This window comes from Adiantum capillus-veneris, chromosome 22 (assembly GCF_014529385.1).
Source record: "Adiantum capillus-veneris isolate H3 chromosome 22, ASM1452938v2, whole genome shotgun sequence".
Lineage (NCBI taxonomy): Eukaryota > Viridiplantae > Streptophyta > Polypodiopsida > Polypodiales > Pteridaceae > Adiantum > Adiantum capillus-veneris.
This window is the reverse complement of record NC_140952.1, coordinates 148,220,604-148,245,496: the sequence shown is the minus strand read 5'-3', so window position 1 is coordinate 148,245,496 and position 24,893 is coordinate 148,220,604.

Sequence of the window (24,893 nt, the reverse complement as noted above, 5' to 3'; positions counted from 1 at the left end):
TTCGGCATTGGAACGCACTCAGGTAACAATTTCTGGTTATGTGCAGAAAATTAAATCAAGCGTGTGTGCGTGTGTTTTGCATGTTTCCTTCATGGGTTGACTACAGGAATGATCATGTCCGAAGAGACATAGTTAGCAGAAGATAGACTCTCGTTTTTGAGAGCTTCCGATGAGTTTTGTGGAAGATAGATTCTCATCTACGAGAGCTTCCCAAAATCTCACAGAAGAGGAAAGATCCTCTTAGTAGTCAGGAGAGCAGTTCTTCTACTCTCTCAGTCAGAAGAAGAAGGAGGACAAGAAAGAATAGAGGACGGGATTTTGCCCCGTTCCTGTGCTTGTAAAGAATTCTCCCTTAGTAATAAAGATATTCTCTTTATGGGGGGGGGGACCAGCCCATCTTCTGGTCCCCAATGATGTGTCAAGCTTTCTCTCTTTCTCTCCAAAGTCTCTTGAGTATATAAATTGCATTTAACAGTCAGTTTTCGCTTCCGTATTTTTGTGACAGTGGTATCAGAGCAAGGTCATCTCTCTCTTCCTTAAGGGATTGACGACACTTGGAAGACTGCAGAAATGGGAGGACGCGAGATAGAGTTCTCTGTCCTTCAACAGCAGGTGGAAGAGTTGCAAAAAGCTCTCTCCCATCCAGAAGTCCAAAAGATTCTCCATACTCTTTAGAAAGGGAAGGAGAAAATGCCGATGGAGTCGGGAGAAATCCCGCAGAACCCAAAGGCGCCAGAACCAAGGAAAGATCCTTTGATTAGAACCTCCCGCATGCATGAGAGGCACAGGAAACCTCCAGAACGTCATGTGCGGTTTAACCCACAGGTTCAAGATCAGGATCCCCTAGATTCCCCTCAGTTATCTTTCATGAAGGATCCGAATGACATAGTTGCTCCGGAAGACATGTTCCTGGAAGATCCATCGTAACAAGAAGTGCATTCAAGGGAAAAGACTCCTGTCCATAAGGATTCTAAGCATAGAAAGAAGGTGCATCATAAGAAGAAGCACCACAGGCAGAAAACATTCAAGTCGGGAGACAAAGATGTGAAATTCGACACCTACAATGGGCGGCGTGATAATGACAAAGCATTGGATTTCATCCGCCAATTCGAAGTTGCATTCGCTGAAGGGAATTTTAAAGAAAGATCCAAGCTTCGCCATGTTAGTATGTACCTGAAAGGCACCGCCAGCAGTTGGTGGTTAACCCTTATCCTGGAAGATCGTAAACCCCAAGATTAGACTGCTTTCAAGAAGGAGTTCTACGCACAGATTCTTCCTCCAGACTATGAGGAAGAGGTAAAGAAAGAATGGGATCGACTTTCACAGTCGGAGAACAAAACTGTTCCAAACTATGTGGATAGGTTTTGGGACGTTCTCTTGAAAGTCACGATTCGAAAAAGATGCCCAAGTTTGAAGCAGGATTGCATGAAGCCTTGCAAAAGGCTATGAAGCTTTACCCTCGAGGTAACTTGCAGATACTTATGGAATCAGCCCGCATAGCTGATGGAATACATGACAAGGGTACTCTCAGGAAGATGGAGAAAAGCACTTACCATGCCAAGCAGAAGGCTCTCCATGAGCAGCCTACCTCTACTTCTTCTTCTCAAAAGAAGAAAAGAACCGCCTCTGAAGCAGAAGCAAAGCCAAATCAGCCCAAGAAAGGGAGATATCTCTCTCCTGTTGAGTTGCGAACTTACATTAGTGAAGGAAGATGCTTCAAGTGTGGAAAAGTTGGTCATATGAAGGGTGATTGTCCTACCAAACCTCCACAACCACCCTCTTCCAATGCAGTCCCAGATGTACAGGGAAATACAACCAAGGATGGAAAAGAAAGAGCTCTTCTTAAAGCATGGGGTAGCATCAACAACCAACGGGCTCTCATTTTGTTTGGCCCTGGCAGTACAGACAACTTCATCTCTACCAAGCTAGCCTGATGACCTGAACTTGCAGCCCAACTGTTTTGGAGTTTCTATTCAAGCACAATCCGCTTTCAAAGGGAAGAACTCAAAATCTACTCCAATCATAGGGAAGTTGAATCTACAGGTCGACGACTACAAAGATCAAGAGTCTTTCTTACTAGCTTCACTTGAAGGATGCGATGTTATCTTGGGAATGCCTTGGCACTACAAGATGCATCCCATTCTGGACTATGTTCAGAAAACCTTATCCTTTGCTCATAAAGGAAAGGAGTATCTTGTACTTGCAGATGCAGTTGATTGGCGTATTCCTATCGCCAATCACATTGCCATCAAGATAGAAATGAAAAAGTGTGTTTCAGCTTACTTGATTTTTGCAAGAGAGAGAGATGTGTCTGTTTCACAACTTTCTTCCTCTTTAGAGCAAAAAAGACTTAAGATATTAGAAAGTTATAAAGATTGCTTTGCAGATGAACTTCCAAATGGACTCCCACCTTCGCGACCTCAGGATCATACAATTGATTTGATCCCAGGAAGTTCTCCTCCAAATCAACCCCCTTATCGAGTTAGTCTAATGCAGCAAGAGAAAATTCTCAAGCAGGTTAACGAACTTTTGGAGAAGGGCTTAATAAGGCCTAGTACTTCTCCATATTTTTTACCTATCTTGCTTGTACAGAAAAAGGATGGCACATTTCGCATGTGCATAGAATATAGATCTCTAAACAAGATCACAATCAAGAATCGATTTCCAATCCCTCAGATTGACGACATTCTTGACAAGTTACAAGGAGCAAGTGTCTTTAGTCGTATAGACTTGAAGAGCGGTTATCATCAAATACACATAGCTCCTCAGGATGTGCATAAGACTTCATTTAGAACAACCTTCGGGTTGTATGAATTCTTAGTGATGCCTTTTGGACTCACTAATGCACCAGCTACATTTAACAGAATGATGGATAGAATCTTCCACTCATATAGAAGTTTTACAGGCGTTTCTTTGATGACGTCTTAATCTTCTCAGAGTCAGAAGACGAACACTATAAGCATCTCGCCTTAGTGTTTGAATAATTACGCAAACACAAATTATTTGTGAATGATAAGAAGAGTGAGTTCTTTCTAAAAGAAATCCACTATTTGGGCCATATAGTATCTCACAATCAGGTGAGAATGGACCCTGATAAGATTCAAGCAGTTGTAGAATGGCCTACGCCAACTATAGTACATGATGTACAAAGTTTCCTTGGCCTCTGTTCTTATTATCGGCGTTTCATTCGAGATTTTGCCATGATAGCAGGTCCCCTCCATGACCTGACAAAGAAGCGGAATCCATTCCATTGGGGGTCTGGACAAAAACAAGCTTTCAAAAAGCTTAAGTATCTACTCAGTCACGGACCTGTTCTCATCGTCCCTGATCTTTGCAAACCTTTCGAGGTTTACTGCGATGCATCTGGAGATTGTCTAGAAGCAGTTTTGAACCAAGAGGGTCACACAATAGCCTATGAAAGTCGGCGCCTTAAAGATGCAGAGTTGCATGTTTCCATATACAAGAAAGAGTTAATGGCAATAATTCATGCTCTTTCCATTTGGAAACACTATCTGTTAGGAGTTGATTTTATTATCAAAACATATCATCAAAGTCTTCGCTACTTTCTCACACAGAGAAAGTTATCAGAAAAGCAGATGAGATGGGCCAACTTTCTTTCAATGTTCCATTTTCAGATTTTACATACTTCTGGAACGAAGAATGTAGTTGCAGATGCTCTCTCCAAGCGTCCAAAGATCAATGCACTAACAACAATTTATCATGAGGAACTAGAATCTCTCAGCGAGATGTATCCTCAAGATCCAGACTACGCCACAATTTGGGCAGATCTTCAAGCTGGTCACTCAAGGCCACCTTATTCCATCAGGGATAATACACTCTATCGTCAACAAGCAATATGCATAGCTCAGCCCTTACGACAGAAGGTGATGGATGAAGCACATAATTCTCCTTATGCCGGGCATCGGGGAATTGCTTCCACCACTAGTGCCCTCGAAAGGTATTTCTTTTGGCCAACACTCCGTGCGGACATTGAAAAACATGTACGTGAGTGTTTAGTCTGCCAAAAAGTAAAATATGACAGACATAAAGTTTATGGCAAGCTCCAGCCGCTCCATGTGCCTAACACGCCATGGGAAAGTATTGCCATGGATTTTATTACGGATCTTCCTCGATCCAAGAATGGAAATGATGCAATCTGGACTATAGTAGACAGATTCAGTAAGCAAACACATTTTCTTCCAGTAAAGAAGACGATCAAAGCTGATCACATGGCTAGAATATTTCTAGCTCAGATTTTTAAACACCATGGATTGCCAAAGACTATTGTCAGCGATAGAGATCCCCGCATGACTAGTCTATTTTGGCAGGAAGCATTGTTTGAAAACTTGGGAACTAAGCTTGACTTTTCATCAGCTTATCATCCTCAAACAGATGGTCAAAGCGAAATCGCTAATGCCACTGTTTTAGATCTCCTCAAGTGCTATGTTTCGGAACGACAATCTGAATGGGAACAGTACTTACCAATCGTTGAGTTTGCGTATTATAATACCATACATTCCTCAATTGGTAAAGCTCCCTTCGAAATTATTTATGGGAAGCCACTCTTACTTCCTATTATGGTTATCAAAGAAAACATCTTCGCCGCAGATGAATTTGTGCGCAATATTGATATTGCCCATCAACAAGTAAAGCAAGCGATTCTTCGTACTCAAGAGCAACAGAAGAGAAAAGCAGACAAGCACAGACGGAATCTCAATCTAGAAAAAGGACAATATGTCCTGCTTTGGTTTGAAAAAGCTAGATTGAAAAAGCGGGTCGGCAAAGGGAAAGTTGTCAAACTTTCCCATAGATTTTACGGCCCTTTCAAAATTACAGATAAAGTCAATGATGTGACTTTCAGATTGGATTTTCCTTCTCACTGGCGCATCCATAATGCTTTTCATGTCAAAATCCTTCAACCTAAACAGATAATACACCACTCGGAGAGACAACTCAAGTCGGAGTCTACATCAAAAGTATTTAGTCAAGTTCAAGAATTACACTCCTTTAGACGCAAAGTGGATGACTAAGTCCGATCTTAAGGACTACCCAGACATCTTCCACAGTTATGTTGACGTTCTACAGTTGAAGTCAACTGTTTAGAACCAAGAGGGATGTAGCTAAGTCACACTTTGTAAATAATTAATTTATTTATGAGAAAAGAATTATCTAATTAGTTGTGTGCACATCGGAATAGATTTAGCAGTTCTGGGGCCTCAGGTGCACCCAAGTTTGGGCCAGTGCACCTTAGGGAGACCCTACCAGAAAATACCCTGAAGCCCTAGCAATTGGGAAATCGGGTCTTCAATGAAGGGGTAGATAGAAGCCTCAGATTTCAGGCTCACAAAATTACGCGCGCTAGTGCAAGCACAGGAATGAGACGGGGGCCTTAGAATAATAACCCTAAGGCCTGATTATTTTACGGCCTTAGGATAAGTTAGTTAAAGTATTCTTAAATGATTTGCGCTGGACCAAATGGCCGGACATGTGCGAACAGGTAATGCCAGAGGAGTGTCGGTATGGCATTGCGTTGGGGAGCAGCTAACAATTTAATTGGTTGCATCTATGTGTGCAGTTGTGCACTTAATTGCACATTTCATTAACTAGCATAGGATTTTTAAAGTCAAAAGTTGAATGGTTTTTAAATTTTAAAGTAAGTGTGCCACTTGGCACACTTTCCCATGCAATCTCTCTCTCTCTCTCTCTCTCTCTCTCTCTCTCTCTCTCTCTCTCTCTCTCTCTCTCTCTCTCTCTCTCTCTCTCTCTCACACACACTCCCACTCCCACTCTTCATGCTAGCGCCCCCTCTTCTGGGAGGCTATAAGAGAGCGGCCCCTCCCCCTCTTGCCAGGTTGGCAGTGCACTACCCCCCCTAAGTTGAACGTCCTCTACGCACTGAAGCTCTCCATTGAAGCTTGAGAGCAGCACCTTGTGGTGTATGTGGAGCCTCTGTGCACCCATCACCTAGAACAAGGCCTCTCATGGTCATAGGGAGCTGTGGGAGAAGTTTCATCGCGTAAAGTAGTAGAAAACTCTTTTTCTCTCTCTACTAGCTGCAGCAAATTCTCTGTTTTCAGCCCCTAATTACCTGTATTAGGGTGAATTTCAGCAAAGCTTTAGTAGGAAACTATTCCTCTCTACCTACTATACACACACACAAAGTTTGGAGCATTTCCGTCGCGAAAAGGACCTCGGTTTTGGCATTGGAACACGCTCAGGTAACAATTTCTGGTCATGTGCAGAAAATTACAGCAAGCGTGTATGCGTGTGTTTTGCATGTTTCCTTCGTGGGTTGACTACAGGAATGATCATGTCCGAAGAGACATAGTAGCGGAAGATAGACTCTCGTTTTTTAGAGCTTCCGATGAGTTTTGTGGAAGATAGAATCTCATCTACAAGAGCTTCCCAAAATCTCACAGAAGAGGAAAGATCCTCTTAATAGTCAGGAGAGCAGTTCTTCTACTCTCTCAGTCAGAAGAAGAAGGAGGACAAGAAAGAATAGAGGACGGGCTTTCGCCCCGTTCCTATGCTTGTAAAGAATTCTCCCTTAGTAATAAAGATATTCTCTTTATGGGGGGGGACCAGCCCATCTTCTGGTCCCCAATGATGTGTCAAGATTTCACTCTTTCTCTCCAAAGTCTCTTGAGTATATAAATTGCATTTAACAATCAGTTTTCGCTTCCGTATTCTTGTGACAGTTGTAGTGGCAGGTACAATCCACAGCCGTTGGATGTTCTTTCTAGAGTGGTTCATGAAAACACTTAATTGTTTTGTTCGCCAAAAAGCACGTCCAGAGGGGAGCATGGCAGAAGGATGGCTGGTGCAAGAGTCTCTTGTATTGACGACCGAATTTCTATCTGTTTCTTACCCAGAAATTCCTCGACTGTGGAGCGATGAGGAGGATGCAAGACTGGTGGGAGAGGAGTCGCAAGGGCAAGGGGTGCCGAAGAAAATGAACGACGCCATGCGGCAAAAGATCATGAAGTTCTGTATACTAAATTCAACGCCGATGCAAAAATGGCTTGAAAGGTACGAAGAAGAGAAAGAGAGACGCAATAGGGAGCGACAGGATTTCAGGCGAAGCCGAACGACTAGAGGTTTACTCTTGCCAGACTATATCTCTCCTCTACCTAAATTCCCTACAATGGCATGGTTGGACAAGACAGTGAGAGCAGCTTGACAGATCGGAGAACCCATATCGCTAGAAGAGGAAGAGTTGGCTATTGGATGTGACTGGAAGTATCATACATACATGGCACTGTGGTCACATGGAAAGCATTTTAGAACACAACAAATTGACAGCAGAAGAAACACGTTTGACAATGGGGTAATGGTTAGTTTCATGCAAAAGAGTAGGGCTAGTGCTGAGGCGGTCCGGGACGGGCAACAAGAAGAGTGGCCTCTAAGCACCCTTGTAGGCTCTCGTGCTGCTCAATTGGGTTGGGGTTGGAAAAAACAACAAACACACACACACAAACCCGCAACCTAACCCTACACAAATTTGGGGCACCACCTAGTTTTGGATACGAACTAGGATGCGTAAAGAGAGAGAGAGAGAGACAGAGAGAGAGAGATAGTGCTCGGGCTGCTTTGAAATGTATCGGCAATGATCAAGAAAACACAATTATTTTGAGGCGGTCCGGGGCGGGCAACAAGAAGAGTGGCCTTTACACACCCTTGTAGGCTCCCGTGCTTCTCAATTGGGTTGGGTTTGGAAAAAACAACAAACACACACACAAACCCGCAACCTAACCCTACACAAATTTGGGGCACCACCTAGTTTTGGATGCGAACTAGGACGCGTAAAGAGAGAGAGACAGAGAGAGAGAGAGAGAGAGAGAGAGAGTGCTCGGGCTACTTTGAAATGTATCGGCAATGATCAAGCAAACACAATTATATATGTAAGAAAGAGAGAGAAGAGGGAGGGGGTGCTTGTTGCATTAATACCTTCTTACAAATCTATCATGACCGATCAAAGTGAGATTAGTATTTGTTCAACATAGCTTGAGTAAATTTCACCACGACACATCACAAGAAAAGCCACCCCAATCACTCTCTTAAGGCCAGGGGAGTCCTCTCCACCCTGTCGCCCTCTTACAATATGTGGGATTTATGGCTAAATTGATGACAACACCTAGACACAAGCTATCAAGAACTAAAAATATCACCAAGACACTTACACATCATTGTTGTCCATTACTTCACGTTTGAAGAGAGACAAAGTATCCAAGCTTAGTCCAAATCCACCCTCCTTGATTCAGCAAATGTTGGGCTTACACTAGTAGGAGGAATGATAGATTTTCCACTCTCAATTGAATGATTGCTCTCTCTCTTACAATGGCATAGAGTTCCCGTGCTAATCACTCCTATTACAACACATGCACAAGCATACGACAATGAGCTTCCACTCAAGAGCTCCTTCTAGAGAGGTTGAGCTTGGCTTCTCGAGCTATAGCATAGTGCTCTTGCTTATGGCTCTCCCTTTGTGCTAGCTACACCCTCCTTTTATAGCAATTTTGAAGGCTAGGGTTACTCCTCTAACCATGGTTAGGTTAGATTTTCACCACTTATCTAATTTCTTTTGCTTGGAATTATCAAGAAGTTGGTGTGGATAGATGAACAAGAGAGAAGTGGAGGTGATAGGACTTTTCATAGTAGGTTAGTGTTAGTAAATTAGTAGAGTTAGTTATTTTATTGATTCACAAATGGAATTGGATATTTACAATGGGAGTATCCAAGTAGGATACAAATAAGGAAGAAAAAACTCTTAATAGGTAAGAAAACATGGATTTCTTACAATGTTGATGCTCCAAGTGTCTTGAGTAGGGTCAATTTTGACGCTTGTTGACGGTCCACTAGCTTTGACGGTACGTTTTTTTTCACTCTTGACCTTCCTTTGGGAGCCAAGGTAATTGAATATGAGTAATCAATCACCATGATGTTGTCTTTCAAGAGAAGAGGCTGAATTTTATGGTTTTTTGATAGATATGGGTAAAAATGAGACTAGGTGGTCAATTTTGGAATGGAAGTGTGTGTAGGAAACATGAGTTCACCATGGTTTCTCTTATTCTTCAAGGTTTAGAAGAAGGTGAGTAGGGTGCAGAGAGGAGTGGTGAGAGAGGTGGAGATGATGAGTGGAGAGGTGTGTGTGAAAGAGGAAAATGATAAAGTGGAAGAGGGAGTGTGGCTGCATAGCATGGGCAAACTGGGGTCCACAAATAAAATCCTAGCTCACAGCTCGTAGCTCAAAAAAATATGAAAAAATTTGAGGTGAAACACTACAAGAGGCTATTCATATTAGCAACGCTCGCACAGCGACGCTCAAAAAAAAATTCCCGGCGTCGCTATGAGCGTCGCAAATTTCTTTGTTAATTTGCGACGCTCATAGCGACGCCGGCTGGGCTAAAAAAATAACCGAGCGCGCCCAAAAACTCAGATCTCAGATCTGAGTTTTTCGGCGCCCTCAAGCAAGGAGCAGGTAACGCTCTCCCTCTCTCTCTCTCTCTCTCTCTCTCTCTCTCTCTCTCTCTCTCTTTCTTCTCCACACACACACACACACACACACGAGGAGAGGAAGGAGAGCCAGGTATGCTCCTTCCCTCTCCTCATTCTCATGTTCCCTTTCCCTCTTTCTCTCTCCCTCTCTCTCTCTCTCACACACACACATACACACACACACATAGTGTTTTTGAAAGAGAGAGAGAGAGAGAGAGAGAGTACAAACATAAACAAAAACGCACACACACATACATAAACAAAGAATGCACACACACATTGAGAGAGGAAAAGAGAGAGAGAGCATGCATAAACAAAAAACGCACGCATTGAGAGAGGAAAAGAGAGAGAGAACATGCATAAACAAAAAACGCACACATTGAGAGAGGAAAAGAGAGAGAAAACATGCATACGATCCAAAAAAACGCACACACATTGAGAGAGAAAGAGAGAGAAACTAATTTAACGTCGTAGGAAACTAATTAAAATTAAAAGACCTAAAGATCTAGCCGACGAGGAGTTGAACTCAAGACCTATTATTCAAGAGGGAAATGGCATAATCAATCTATCATACTTGGCATGGGTGATAGAAAGGTTATACCATTTATCTCTTTTTATTGGCACACACATCCACACACGCGCACACACACAAGAAGAACAGAGTTATAACGTCGTAGGAAACTATCTTAAAAGACGTTAAAGATTAGGTTATATGTAGACTTACATTAAATTAGATTTAGGTTTATTTTTAACTAGATTTACGTTTATTTACGCTAGATTTAGATTTACGTTATATTAGATTAGATTTAGGTCTCCATAGACTGCGATGCCTGCATGAAGCGGGTGAAGAAAGCCCTCAATGGAATATAGGGTATTGCTGCCTTCACTCACGGTGGGCTCCGTCGATCCAAAAGTACTGGTAAAATGTCTTCAGAAGATAGGGAAGAAGGTGGATCTTCAGGGTGGTAAGAGTCACTACATCCCCGACACAATGACCATCTAGACAACCTCTAGTCATTCAACAGCAACTTCAAAGTTAGTAACAAGAGCAAGAACGGTCTAAAGGGCCAATTGTTGTCGTCAGATGTGGATGGAGATGAGGCAGCGTCACCGCCGGAAGTTAACTCTCACATCTTTAGTGATGAGAATGCCAACTCTTGCCGAGTTATGTGAAAAATTATGTGTTAAATCAGTTTTAAGGTTCTTATAATCCCTGTTAGTTTAGTTCTTTGTTTTTAATATAACATAATTTACGTTAGATTTAGATTTATGTTATATTAGATTAGACTTAGGTTTATTTAGGTTTACCCACACACACACACACACACACACACACATACACACACACACACACACACAAGAAGAAGAGAGTTTTAACGTCGTAGGAAACTATCCCAAAAGACGTTAAAGATTAGGTTAGATGTAGACTTACGTTAAATTAGATTTAGGTTTATTTTTAGTTAGATTTACGTTTATTTAGATTTACGCTTATTTACGTTAGATCGAGTCCACGCAAGAATTACTTACGGTTTAGGGTTTAGGGTTAGACGAACAGTGAAAAGATCTACTGTGAAAAGATATTAAGATGCTGTGAAGTGCTACAGCTAGAGAAGAGGCAAAGGGGTTTTGTCCACTACATGCAGTATCATGTAGACGTGGGTGTGTAGATTTCTTGTACCCACAAATATAGGTATTGACCAATAAAGACGAGATTATAACCCGGTGGTTCTGATCTCTGTGCACCTCTAGACAGAGGTGTGCGGGGATTGGACATGACTAGAGAATGTGAGGTAAAGAGAGAGAGAGAGAGAGAGAGAGAGAGAGAGAGAGAGAGAGAGAGAGAGAGAGAGATAAGACGAAGAATGCCAATAGAATATTACATTTGTTGTCCAGGTTATAAGTTTTTTATCCTCATTATGAGTAGTGACGAGGATGTGGGACCGTCCAACCGAAACACCTATCTCTCAACGAGGGTCTTATGTCCTTGTAATCAATGCAAGCATGCTGTGCGACGGACAAGACGTGTTTCTTTGCAGCACGTTCGCGAATTTGGCGAGTTCGATCCATCTATTATAGATCGAGTTGTTGCCAATTATAACTCGTCGGACTCTGACGCTGGCCAACAAGCAGCAATCTTGCAACCCAATAGACATGTTCGCAGGCGCTTTGGTCAAGCAGCATATGTGAGGCCACAAGATGTAGCCTCTGACAGCTCGGGGGATGATCATGCAGAGCACATTCCCAACGAGGCAATGTTTGAGCCCGAGATTGATAAAATGATCGAGACGATCATGGATTCAGAAAGGCTTATCTATGATGATATGAAAAGTGAAGCCGATACGCCATTGTATAATGGAGCACGTATGTCTAGATTGAAAGCACTCCTGGTTCTTCTCAACATGCAGGCAAAGTTTGGATGGAGTGACACTAGCGTCACAGCGCTTTTCAGGTGATCTATTACAATTAGTTTACTTTAATAAAACTCTAAATGTATAATGATCTGATAGATTTTTACACGACTGTATCATATTTTTATGTTGTGTAGATTGCTGAAAGAGCACATACTACCAGCTGACAATGTGATGCCAGATTCCCGAGATGAAGCAAGAAAGATTTTGCGAAACTTGGGGATGGATTACAATTCTATCCACGCTTGTCCTAATGACTGCATTCTTTTCAGAGGGGAATACATAGACATGGAGAAGTGTCCGAAATGTGATTCCGAAAGATATCGAGTAGATCTCCACGGGACAAAAATTCCACAAAAGGTTTTGCGACATTTCCCTCTGCTTCCTCGCATCAAGCATTTCTTCGAATGTAAGTCCATGGCCGCCCTAGCATCATGGCATGAGGAGAATAAATCTTCGGATGGTGTGCTACGAATTCCTGCAGATTGCGTAGCGTGGAAACATATAGATGGAACATGGTCGGATTTTTCCAAGGAAGCTCGAAATTTGCGCTTAGGCCTGGCTATGGATGGCGTAAATCCATTTGGTCAAAGATCAACATCTTACAGTGTATGGCCCGTTGTCATCGTCAACTACAACATTCCCCCGTGGTTGACTACGAAGAAGGGGCACCTATGGCTAAGCTTGATTGTGCCAGGGCGATATAAAGTGGGGAATATGGACAAAGGGCACGAATCGAGTGGAGACGGGGAAGACGACCACCGCTGCACTATCCAGCGGTTCTGGAGAGCCTACCAACCTTCATGAGCTTAAGATGGTTGCACAACCAATTGAAAAGCGCACAACAATGTGGTGACGAAGTGACTGAGGAAGAGTGGGAGTACTCTTGGGGTTGCGCGACCAAGGTAAGTTTGCAATGTACGACTAGCTAGTGACTTTATTTCTAAACGTTTGAACGGCCACTCATAATCTTTGTTCATTGTAGTATAAGTCATACACAGCAGCATGGTGTAAAGGTCGACATTTTAGGGTGGAACGAATCGACAAAAAGCGTTTTACTCAAGATTGTGGAATCATGGCAAAATTTGAACAGTCTAGTCGACGACGTTCCTCTGATGCAGATCATGTGGTGGCGGAACTCACTTACTTCGGCACGCTGCAAGAGATTTTGAGGATCGATTATAGAGGATTTTTTGTCGACTTGTTCGACGTGCAATGGTTCAAGATAATCATGGAGGGTCGCAACGCTACTGTGCGTAGAGGAGAGTCTGGTTTTCTTGAGGTGGATTCTACTAAGAAATGGACTGACCTAAGAGACACTTTCGTACTACCCGAGCATTGTGAACAAGTAAGTATGTAAATAGTTAACATCCCCCTTTTACAAGTTATGTGCTTGAAAGCTCTCATGTAAGTTATGTGGCTCTGGCAGGTAATATTTCATCCTACAAAGTCTACATCAAACTGGTGGTACGTCATAGAGGTAGCCCCTTGTAGTGCAAGGACGTATGAAGGCTACCATGTGCCAATCACAACGGCATCAATGGAGGAGATCAGAGAAGATGCACAATCAGAAGCCGCTGCGGTGGTGCCAGACGAGCATCAAGATGCTACTACTCTATATGGGGTGCATGCAGAGGAGCTACAAAATGAAACAGAGGATATGTGTTTAAACGGAGAGCTCTATATAGATATAGGAAGTTATGCTGAGTTATGCCAGGATGAGAGAGAGATCTCTTAAAGCCAAAAATATTGTATTTGAACAATTTTGCTCCGTGTTGTAAAAGCTCTGGCTCTCTAAGTACCTTCCATGGTGTATAACGCTCTTTTCTACTCGCGCTCACATCTTTTGATTGAAAATTCTGAGTTTTCGACTTGCCTCTTCTATCACTCGATTCATTGCGTCATTGTATTTATATGCGTCATTACGTCATTGTATTTAATGGTCTTTGCGTCATTGTCTACTCTATTCATTCAATATTAAGTTTAAATATTCGTGTGTTTAATGCAGGTATGGATGATGAGGAGTTTCTTTCTTCTTTGTCACCGCAGCAGAGACAGTGGTACGTGGAGCGTCATCGCTCTGGCGCATCATCGCGCGTTCCTACTCCATCCGCATCTCCCTCTCTTTTGGAGCATTCGGCGCGCTCCGAAGCTTCGGCGTCGACGAGACGAGCTTCACACTCTTCTAGACACCGGCGCTCTAGTGGTGGCGGTGACGGTTGTTGTGGGGATTCCGCCACCGATGCCTCCACACCGCCTCGTGTTCGACGAGGCTCTTTACCCTCCCCTTCTTTGCCCGCCCCCACACCAGCCACAACATCGCCATCTACGCCAGGTTTTGCACGGCTGACTGTTCCTAGAAGCTACACACCTCTACCTACTCCGCCAGGAGCCACCCCTCTCGACACTCCTCGCTTCGGGGCCCAGACGCCGGTGGAGACACCTGACGTCCGTACCCCCATCGACACGTCGCTAGAGACCCCTTCCGGGACACCCAGGTTCACGTGTCACCGGCCAGAGGGCTTGTCTTACTCCATCGACTTCAGCGGCGGCATCATCATGGATGATGACGGCAAGAAGGTGATCTCGCGCATGCGTGGTCTTTGCTCTCAGCTGTTTAGACACTACATACTAAACAAATGGAGTGAAGTACCAAGTGAAGTACCATACTAAACATCAACTGTTTCCCGTTCCAACACGGGATCAGCGCTTCAATGAAGACCTGATGAAGATTCGAATGCGCGAATACTGCAAACACAAGCATTCCGAAGTGCAAAAGCAATCAAGAATGGGTGGAACAGGCCAGATTGGCTGGCCAAAGAAGATTGGAAGAATGCGAAGAAAGCAGCGCACGAGAATCCCGACAAGTGGAAGCAACAAAAGGATGCAGCCAGAGCGCGAGTAGAGGCAGGGAGCTCGCACCACTTGGGGAGCGGTGGATGGGCATCATTTGAGGCCGATTTTGTAAGTGTTTTCACATTGCTCTTTATGTTCGATAGTTTAGGGTTTATGAGTTTTTTAATTCTAACATAATGAAATCTTTGTATGTTTTGACAGTGGTCGATGACAGGACGTGATCCCACACCGTACGAGCGCGAGTACGCAGGCAGGAAGGGCTTAAACGCCCTGATGGACATTCTCAGTTCTCGCGGCGGCATGGTTAGTATTAGGGTTTACTCTTTTTTATTTTTTGTATTGTTTTATAAATATCGTTATATGTTTATACTTACTGAAAGCTGTCTTATTGTCTTTTTTTGCAGAATCCGACAGATACGCCGCTTGGACGCGATGAGACGTCTGACTAGACGACGTCATTTTAGCCGTAGCTAGATAGCATTAGTTTAGGGTTTCTCATAGCTTACGTCTTTTTGAACCATGTATATTATTACATTTGTCACCGCAGTTCCTTTTGCCAATCAATTCTTTATGCCTATGATGTTGTACAATTGTCATTATTACATTTGCCAATCAATTCATTTTGCCTATGATGTGTACAATTGTCAATTTTGCAAACAATGCGTCTTGTGGGTGACTATTTTGGGTCTATTATCTACCCTTGCACTTTTTTAGAAAGTGAATCAAGTACAATATGGTTGATGGGTGGCAGAGCATTCAATGCCTTGCCACCAAAAAAAAATTCTCTCGGGCGTCGCTATAACCGTCGCTATTTATGGCTCTGTAGCGTCGCTATGAGCGTCGCTAAAGTCTTCAGTGTAAACGTCGCTATAACCGTCGCTATGAGCGTCCCTATTAGTGTCGCTATATAGCGACTCTGATAGCGACGCTTATAGCGACGCTCTCGTAGCGACAGTTTTAGCGACGCCGGGGGTTATAAAAACCCAGTGTATTTCCGTCGCTAACAGCGTCACAAGAGCACACAACCTCTTGTAGTGAAAGTTCAGCTTACGAGCTACAACTTTTGTTTGTATTACCTTTTCAAATTCGGGGAGCATGTGATCTTTAAAAATGCAGCAAAACCGATTGTTTTTTCCACTACACAAGGTCCTTGTGAGGTCCTTCTTTGGATGATTCTTTTGAATACCTCCAAGAGTGAGCTCCCCATGGTGCATGCATTCCACATACCCTTGACCTTATTTGGTAGGTCTATAATTGAAGATATCGTTGAGATCATGATATAAGTGAATAGTACAACTAAGAAAATCAAATATTGAGGGGTCTAAAAAAATATGTACATGTCAAACATAAATAATATAGGTGGAAAAAATATAAAGGGGTCAAAATAAATCTCTCTCATTATAAGTCTACCATAAAAAGATGAATATTTTTGGTGTTCTAATTTATGAGAGTAAAAGAGAATAGATGTAGGAAGGAAAAATCACAATAGTGAAAAAATATACACATAAATAAAACTAGTTTTTTTTTAATTTTTGTTGGGATGGAGTTACACCAAAAATAAGATAAGTTTGCATGAAATTATTTTTATATGGAATAAAGAGTATGCAAAATGGTAAGAAAAAATATGGAATGGTGAGCCAATGTACATAGCATAAATAACACACCATAGGTAGAAATATTTAAATAAATACCAAAATAATTATGAAAAATCCTTTTATTTAGGCCCTATGTACAATGAAATATTTACACACAAATGGGCCATAATATACTTATATTTTTTTATTTTTTTGGCTCAACTAGCCCAGTGACTAGCTAGCTGAGGGTTTTTTAGAAGATATGGGAAAAGTCCCCTAACTCACACACACCTATATACAGTGAAATGGTAGGGATAGCCACAGTGTTTGGATGATTTTGGTAGGGTGGGTTAACTCACTATGGCAATCACAGAGAGCCGAAAAACGGCTATCATTAGCCCTCCCCCAGGATGATGGTATATTCATGTACCATCATAGAGCATCTTTTCCAAAGAGAGTGCTTCAGAGTCCTTGACGAGGTCTTCATTGTTTGGCCTCTCATAATTTTGGTTTGAGTTACACTCATGCTTCACGGAACAATACCTACCTGAGATAGCTGCCTTTTGATAGATCCTTTGGTAGAAGGCGACTCATAAGGCTTCAAGTGATACCCGTTTACCTTCCTGGAGTGCTCTTTCCCATTCAAGTCCATAAGTTGATAGTAACTTGAATTGAAAGCCTTCTTAACTATGTATGGCCCTTGCCATCTAGTTTCAAATTTGGCATCAAAACGATTGTCGAGTCGATTGTCATACCTTAGCACAAGATCTCCTTCATTGATGCCTTTGTCCTTTAGTTTCTTGTCAAGCTTCTCCTTCGCCTGTGTAGCTTTCCTCTTGTAGCACTCGTATGCTGCTTCTCTTTTCCACTCAAGCTCAGCTAAGGTAAGAAGTCGATCCATCCATGCTTCTTGATCATCTTGTGCTGCTTTGCCATGAAGTCGTATTGTTGGGATGTTGAGCTCAATTGGTTGTAAAGCCTCTTGACCATAGACCAAGTGAAATGGTGTAAACTCCGTGGCTTCCCTATATGTGGTTCGATACTCCCACAAGGCATCATCCAAGAAGTCATCCCACAACTTTGTCTTGTTTCTCACCATCTTTCTAATGATGCCTGCAATGACACCATTAGCTTTTTCTACCAGACCATTGGATTGGGGATAGTAGGGTGTACTATGACGATGTAGAATGTGAAGTTCTTCACAGACCTCTGTGAGCAAGCCCTTTCTAAACCCTGGACCATTATCAGAAACAATCTCCAAAGGTGTGCCAAATCTACAACAAATGTGAGTGTAGACAAATTTGCTCATTGTCCTCTCAGTTACCTTTGCCACACTTTGTGCTTCCACCCACCTAGTCATATAGTCTACCGCCACTAGAATGTAGAGTTTACAATTTTTTTTCCTAGGGAGAGGACCCATAGCATCAATGCCCCACTTTTCAAAGGGTCCATTTGCAAGCACGATTTGCCTTGGACCATACACCAATATTCTATTCCCATTTACCTGACAATTGTGACAACTTTTACACCAATGTTGGACATCCACATGCAGACTTGGCCAAACATACCCCGCAAGCAAAATCTTCTTCACAGTTAACTCTTGGGCAAAATGACCACCACATGCCTCTTCATGCAAACCTTTTAGAATGGTTGGAATCTCCTTGATAGTTGGTACTCTTCTGCACACTTGATCCTTCCCTCTTTGATAGAGGGATCCTTCTAGGAAGAGATACGCGCTTGCCTTTTTCATGAGTCTCCTCTTCTGAGCCTTCGTGAAGTCTTGCGGAAACTCACCCTCCAAAATGTAGCTAATAATGGGAGTCAATGACTCCAATCCCTGGTATCTCGGTTGCTTGACAGTTGCTGCCACCATGATGACCTGCACTTCTTTCTCAACACATGTAACTGCTTGTTGTGCAAGTAAATCAGCATCTTCATTTTGTTTCCTAGGAATATGATATAGTTGCACTTCTTCAAAGTGATTAAACATCCTACGAATGGCATGAACTTTTGTCCGTAATCTTTCATTCTTGCATGCCCAAATGCCTAAAATCTGTTTAACAATGAGAAGTGCATCTCCCTTTACCATGAGACGTTGTATCTCTTGGCCAATGCACATCTTCAACCAATGAAGTAGTGTGTTGTATTTTGCTTCATTGTTGCTAGTTGAACCTGGTAGATTGACCTTCTCTTTCATGACCACCTCCCCACTTGGGTTGAGCAACACTAGCCCTCCCCCTGCTTTTCCTGTAACTCGTCGAAAAGCTCCATCAAAGAACAAGGTAAAAGCATTAGGAATATTTTTCGGTGGTGACAATGGTAGGGTCTTTATTTCAGGCACCTTAATCTCCTTCTCATGTACCCTATAAGTAAGGATCCCTGCCAATTGTGCATGCACACTATCTTCTACCTTGAAAGAGTATTGGAACTCTTGCAATTCCATAATCCACTTTGAGATCCTAGTGCTAAGATTCATTTGATATGACACCCAAGGAAACAAATTTTCTGCAGTGAGAATTACAAAAGGTTTTGGTAGCAAGTAGGATCTAAACTTTCTCACCGCAAACATGAGAGAAAGAATCATGAGTTCTGCCTCCGTGTAGCCTCTCTCCAAAGCATTCATGACCCTACTAGCAAAGTATATGGGTCGCATCCGGGTACTATGGGGATCTTGTTGTAGCAAAACCGCTCCAATTGTTTCTTTCCCAACACTAGAGCTAACAAAGAATGTGTACTCCCAACAAGGAGGCATGAGTGTTGGTAGTTCTGACAGGATGACTTTAATGTTACAAAAGTACCCTTCAAGCTCATAAGACCATGAAAATTCTACTTGTTGTGTCAACTTTTGCAAAGGATGAAGCAACTCCGAAGCTAAGTGAATAAAGCGTGACATATACTTCACCTTTTGAATGAACGAGATGACCTCTTTGAGATTCTTGGGTGATGGGAGCTCAATAAGAGCCTTTGCCTTTGAAGGATCCACCTCAATGCCTTTATAGGAAACCTTGTGACCAAGCAAGATCACTTCATCCTCACCTATGTGGCACTTGTCGGGGCTGAGTTGACCTCCCATGTCATAGAGCTTCTTTAAACCTTCTTCTACCCTTTGTAGATGCAATGATTTTGAGCTATAAATGCAAAAATCATCAATAAAAACCCTAATGGACTTTCCAAATAATGTTTGAAACACCATGTTCATGAAGCGTTGGAAAGTTGCAGGAGCATTTTTCAGGCTAAATGGCATGACTCTAAAAGCATAACAACCCCAAGGAGTGATGAAGGATGTTTTCAATTGATCTTCCAATGCAATACCTATTTGAAAGTAACCCGAGTAGCCATCACACACAGTGTACTTCTCATGACCAGCTACCTCATTTAGTATCTCATCCTAAAATGGGAGGGGAAAGTGATCTCTTTTTGTTGCCTCATTAAGTGGATGGTAATCCACACACACCCTCCACTTGCCATTTTTCTTAGGAGTGACAACAATGGGAGAGACCCACTCTGAATTCTCCACTGGATAAATGAAACCTGCTGCTAGAAGCTTTCTTACATCCTTGAGTAAAGCCTGCTCCTTGATGACTCCTAGCCTTCGTAGCTTTTGAGCCTTAGGTGTGTCCTCTGGCTTCAACTCAATTTTGTGTTGAACAGCATCTACTCCACGCACATCGGTGTAGTCTTTAGCAAAAAGCCTCAGAAATTTCCCTAGCACACATTTGAACTCCTCTCTTTCGTCCTTTGTAAGTGTTGTAGATAGCATACCTTCTAACATTCCTTCATCTTGCACATTTTGGTTCTCTTGAGTACCTACCTCTTCCAAACCTCGAGAAGAGGTCTCCTGGTTGTTTGGCTTAAACCTTACCCCCATGAATTCAATGGAAGACTCCTCTTCAGTAATGATGCCGCTACTTTCTCCTTCTGAAGTGCTATTGGTCCAGCCTTCCTCCGTCTCACTTTGAGATGATTCTTCATGGAGCTCCTCTTGGCGTTGCTCCTTCATGTCAAAGACAACCTTCTTATGATTGTCATTCCTGCAAATTAGCTTTCCACTCTCCCAATCCTGCAAAGCTCGCATTTTCATTAGCCATGGTCTCCCTAAGATAAATGGGTAACCATTTCCTTTGGTAGACATAACATAAAAATCCATCGCCTTCTTAATGCCAAAGGCCTCTACAAAAACATTCTTACAAATGCCTACACACCTAGCTTTGCTATTGTTTGCCATCTTGACTTTAATTTCAGGTGTCTCATGGATGTGCATGCCTAGTTTTTTCATGAGTCCCTCTGTCATGATGCAAATTTGTGCACCCCCATCCACTAGACCCTTCCTAACCAATCTTCCTTTGATGTAACAATCTAGCACAGGTGTAATATCCTCATTCATTTCAGCATGTGCAATTTTTACAAAAGGCACACTCTCTTTTACCTTTCTCCTAGTGATAATTGCCTTTGTTAAATCCCTCCTAACTTGTGGGCATAATGCAAGAAACTGAGGCCATGTGATATCAGGACCCTTAACTCTCATGTCTTCCAACAAGTTGTATGGAGCCATACCATGTCCAAGAGGGAAGTCTTGGAGATTGATACGACGTCGAGTCCTCTTAGCTTCCTTGGTCTCCTTTGCCTTCTTACCTCGTCCATGGTCACTCTGTGATGTGACACCTTATTTCTCCTTCCCTTTTCCACGGCCACGCTTAATGCCATTTGCTTCCATGTCAACCTCTTTTGAATTTGTCACCTCTACCACATGCACATTTGGATCTGGCAAAGGTGGAACTCCTTCCACTCCTTGTGGAGGTGGTATAGCTCCATTTGGCCTTTGTAGAAGCCATGGTTGCTTACTAGTTCCTTCACCTGCATTCATCACTGGGTAATTCAAGTTAGGTCTCCTTGGCTCCCCACGGGGCCAAGGACAATTATACATCCCATGTCCAGACTCTCCGCAATTCCAACATTGTAAGACTCTCCTAGGTCGTGGATCTCGCTCTTCAGACTTCCTTGCTTGTCCTTTTGGACCTACAACTTGTGCAAGGTGAATTGACAAGCTGCTTAAAGATTCATTTAACTTCTCAATCACTTTCGCCGTTACCTCAGGAAGCTCCCTAGATGTTGATGCTTGTGACTTACCTTTGGGTCTAAGACCTTCTATTGGAACCTCTCCCCTTAGGCACTTGAGCTTCCTATACTTCTTGGAAGCTCTAATTTCAACTGCATCATAGGTGGCAGGTGCATCCGCCTCCACCTTTACCTTAAGATCAGGAAACAGTCCAGATATGAATCTCTCCTTCTTTAGAAATTCTGCACCATCACCAGGGTTAGCAACATTTTGTATCCATAGAGCCCAAAGACGTAGAAACTCTTGCTTGTACAGGTAGTAGTCATCTAAATCTTTTTGCTTATGAGAAACAATGTCTTGCCATAGTTTTTGAGTGTTTTGGGGATCAAAGAAGTATCTCTTGAAATGATTCACAACTTCCGTGTAATTCCCTTTAACTTCCTCAGGCAAAGAGTCAAACCAAGTGCTAGCATCTTTCCTAAGGACCACCTCAAACATCTCTACACTTTCTTGATCAGTTACTATCCTCTTGATACGACAAGACATCTTGAAATTTGCTAAAAATAATTCTGCATCCTCTCCAGGCTCTTCAAAGAAAAGAGGGTATCCGGACATTTGGTGTTGGCTTTCCATTATTATGAAAGATTACAACACGAGTTGTAACAAGGGATACAATAGAAATTTAGAACCACTCGCCTGCAAATGAAGAAGTAAGAAATTACCACTCTAGGTTTTCTTCTTCAGCTATCCAAGCTTCAATGAGGTCTCGATTTGTTTGATCAAAACAAAAGGGTAGACTATTTATGAGCTCTAAGAAGGGTTGAAATTCTTCAAAGCTAAGACGATATACAAAAATATCTAAAACTTCATTTTCTGGATCTAGAAGAGCAACCATGTCCCAAGTAATGAATTGCACTTGCTCTACAATTCCCAATGCACAAGCGGTTTGTATAAAAACTAGATCTTCATGCTCGTCGAAGGCTGTGAGAAAGTAGCAATTGACTAGAAGCTCCTTTCCTTCGAGTTTCACATAGTCGGAATGAGGCAACCTTCTCACAATTTCATAAAGAACATCCTCCTCAAGTCCAATCAAGCTTGCAAGATTTAAAGACTCCACTTGTGCTACAAAACTCCTGGACAAAAACTCCTTAGGATTATGGTTAAATCATTCATAATCATCAAGAGATTTACAATGTCTCTATGAACAAAGTGTCATAGAAAGTAGAGAAGGATGAGAATTTATACAAATTTGCAATCTTCTCGATGCTCTCTTTATTAAGACAAGCCCTAAATAGCTCCCTATCTCCTTTGTTGAAAGTGAAAGGAAGACTATTAATAAGACGCAAATGAGGGAAAAATTCACCAAATGTGAGTCTATGAAGCATGAACTCTGGCCGCAAGTTTCTTGAAGAGTCTTCCTCAATGGTGAAATGCACTCACCAAACACCAAATTTCACTCTATTTACCAATCTTAGGGCACACACTATTTGGATGAATGTACGGTCTTCCTTAGTGCCCAACAGCAAAAGGAAAATGGAATCCACACGCAGGACTTTTCGTCTTAGCTTCACCACCCTCTTGTTATGAGGGAGACGCTTTACTACCCGCTCCTGCAACTCAATCGGTAATAGAGCTAGATCTCTAAGGATTGAATTTTCACTACACACACACTCCTTGTTAGAACAAATGATCGTTTTTTTTTGTTTTTGTAACAAACGTGGACAAACAAAAAGCCAACATACACACTATTTTGTTTGGCTGCACTTCATTTTAAAATAAAATGAACACATGTACATCAAAAGAAGTGTGGTAGTTGATAAGAGGTAGAATGACAGGTTGTGGAGATGCAAGAATTTCCCTTGTTCTTTCAGCCCCAAACATAAACACCATACACTGCTGAAAATGTATCTTTCTACTAAGTGCAATATTTATCCTAATATGTGGTGTGAAGTAAAAAGGAAAAATTTCTAGGCCATTATCCATACTCTATACATAAACTAATGCCTAAAATAGAACAAAGATATATACATCGAAACTAAGATCGTACCTAATGAGAGGCAAAATAAAAAGATTTACCGAAGCGTTTATTTCGGCTAACCTAAGAGAACCTAAAATTCTACAAATTACTCGTTGAAATTACAACTTATTACTAACAATTATGAGTACCTTTTGCCTTGCAATCGGAATAAAAGGATCATACAAATTCTCGTGATTCATGCAAGCTACTTGATTATGCTAAAGGTTGAGCCTTCACAAAACATACACAAGACATCCTCCGTGGCCGCACCAATTTGAGGCGGTCCGGGGCGGGCAACAAGAAGAGTGGCCTCTACACACCCTTGTAGGCTCCCATGCTTCTCAATTGGGTTGGGTTTGGAAAAAACAACAAACACACACACACAAACCCGCAACCTAACCCTACACAAATTTGGGGCACCACCTAGTTTTGGATGCGAACTAGGACGCGTAAAGAGAGACAGAGAGAGAGAGAGAGAGAGAGAGAGAGAGAGAGAGAGAGAGAGAGAGAGAGTGAGTGAGTGAGTGCTCGGGCTGCTTTGAAATGTATCGGCAATGCTCAAGCAAACACAATTATATATGTAAGAAAGAGAGAGAAGAGGGAGGGGGTGCTTGTTGCATTAATACCTTCTTACAAATCTATCATGACCGATCAAAGTGAGATTAGTATTTGTTCAACATAGCTTGAGTAAATTTCACCACGACACATCACAAGAAAAACCACCCCAATCACTCTCTTAAGGCCAGGGGAGTCCTCTCCACCCTGTCGCCCTCTTACAATATGTGGGATTTATGGCTAAATTGATGACAACACCCAGACACAAGCTATCAAGAACTAAAAATATCACCAAGACACTTACACATCATTGTTTTCCATTACTTCACGTTTGAAGAGAGACAAAGTATCCAAGCTTAGTCCAAATCCACCCTCCTTGATTCAGCAAATGTTGGGTTTTCATAGTAGGTTAGTGTTAGTAAATTAGTAGAGTTAGTTATTTTATTGATTTACAAATGGAATTGGATATTTACAATGGGAGTATCCAAGTAGGATACAAATAAGGAAGAAAAAACTCTTAATAGGTAAGAAAACATGGATTTCTTATAATGTTGATGCTCCAAGTGTCTTGAGTAGGGTCAATTTTGACGCTTGTTGACGGTCCACTAGCTTTGACGGTACATTTTTTTTCACTCTTGACCTTCCTTTGGGAGCCAAGGTAATTGAATATGAGTAATCAATCACCATGATGTTGTCTTTCAAGAGAAGAGGCTGAATTTTATGGTTTTTTGATAGATATGGGTAAAAATGAGACTAGGTGGTCAATTTTGGAATGGAAGTGTGTGTAGGAAACATGAGTTCACCATGGTTTCTCTTATTCTTCAAGGTTTAGAAGAAGGTGAGTAGGGTGCAGAGAGGAGTGGTGAGAGAGGTGGAGATGATGAGTGGAGAGGTGTGTGTGAAAGAGGAAAATGATAAAGTGGAAGAGGGAG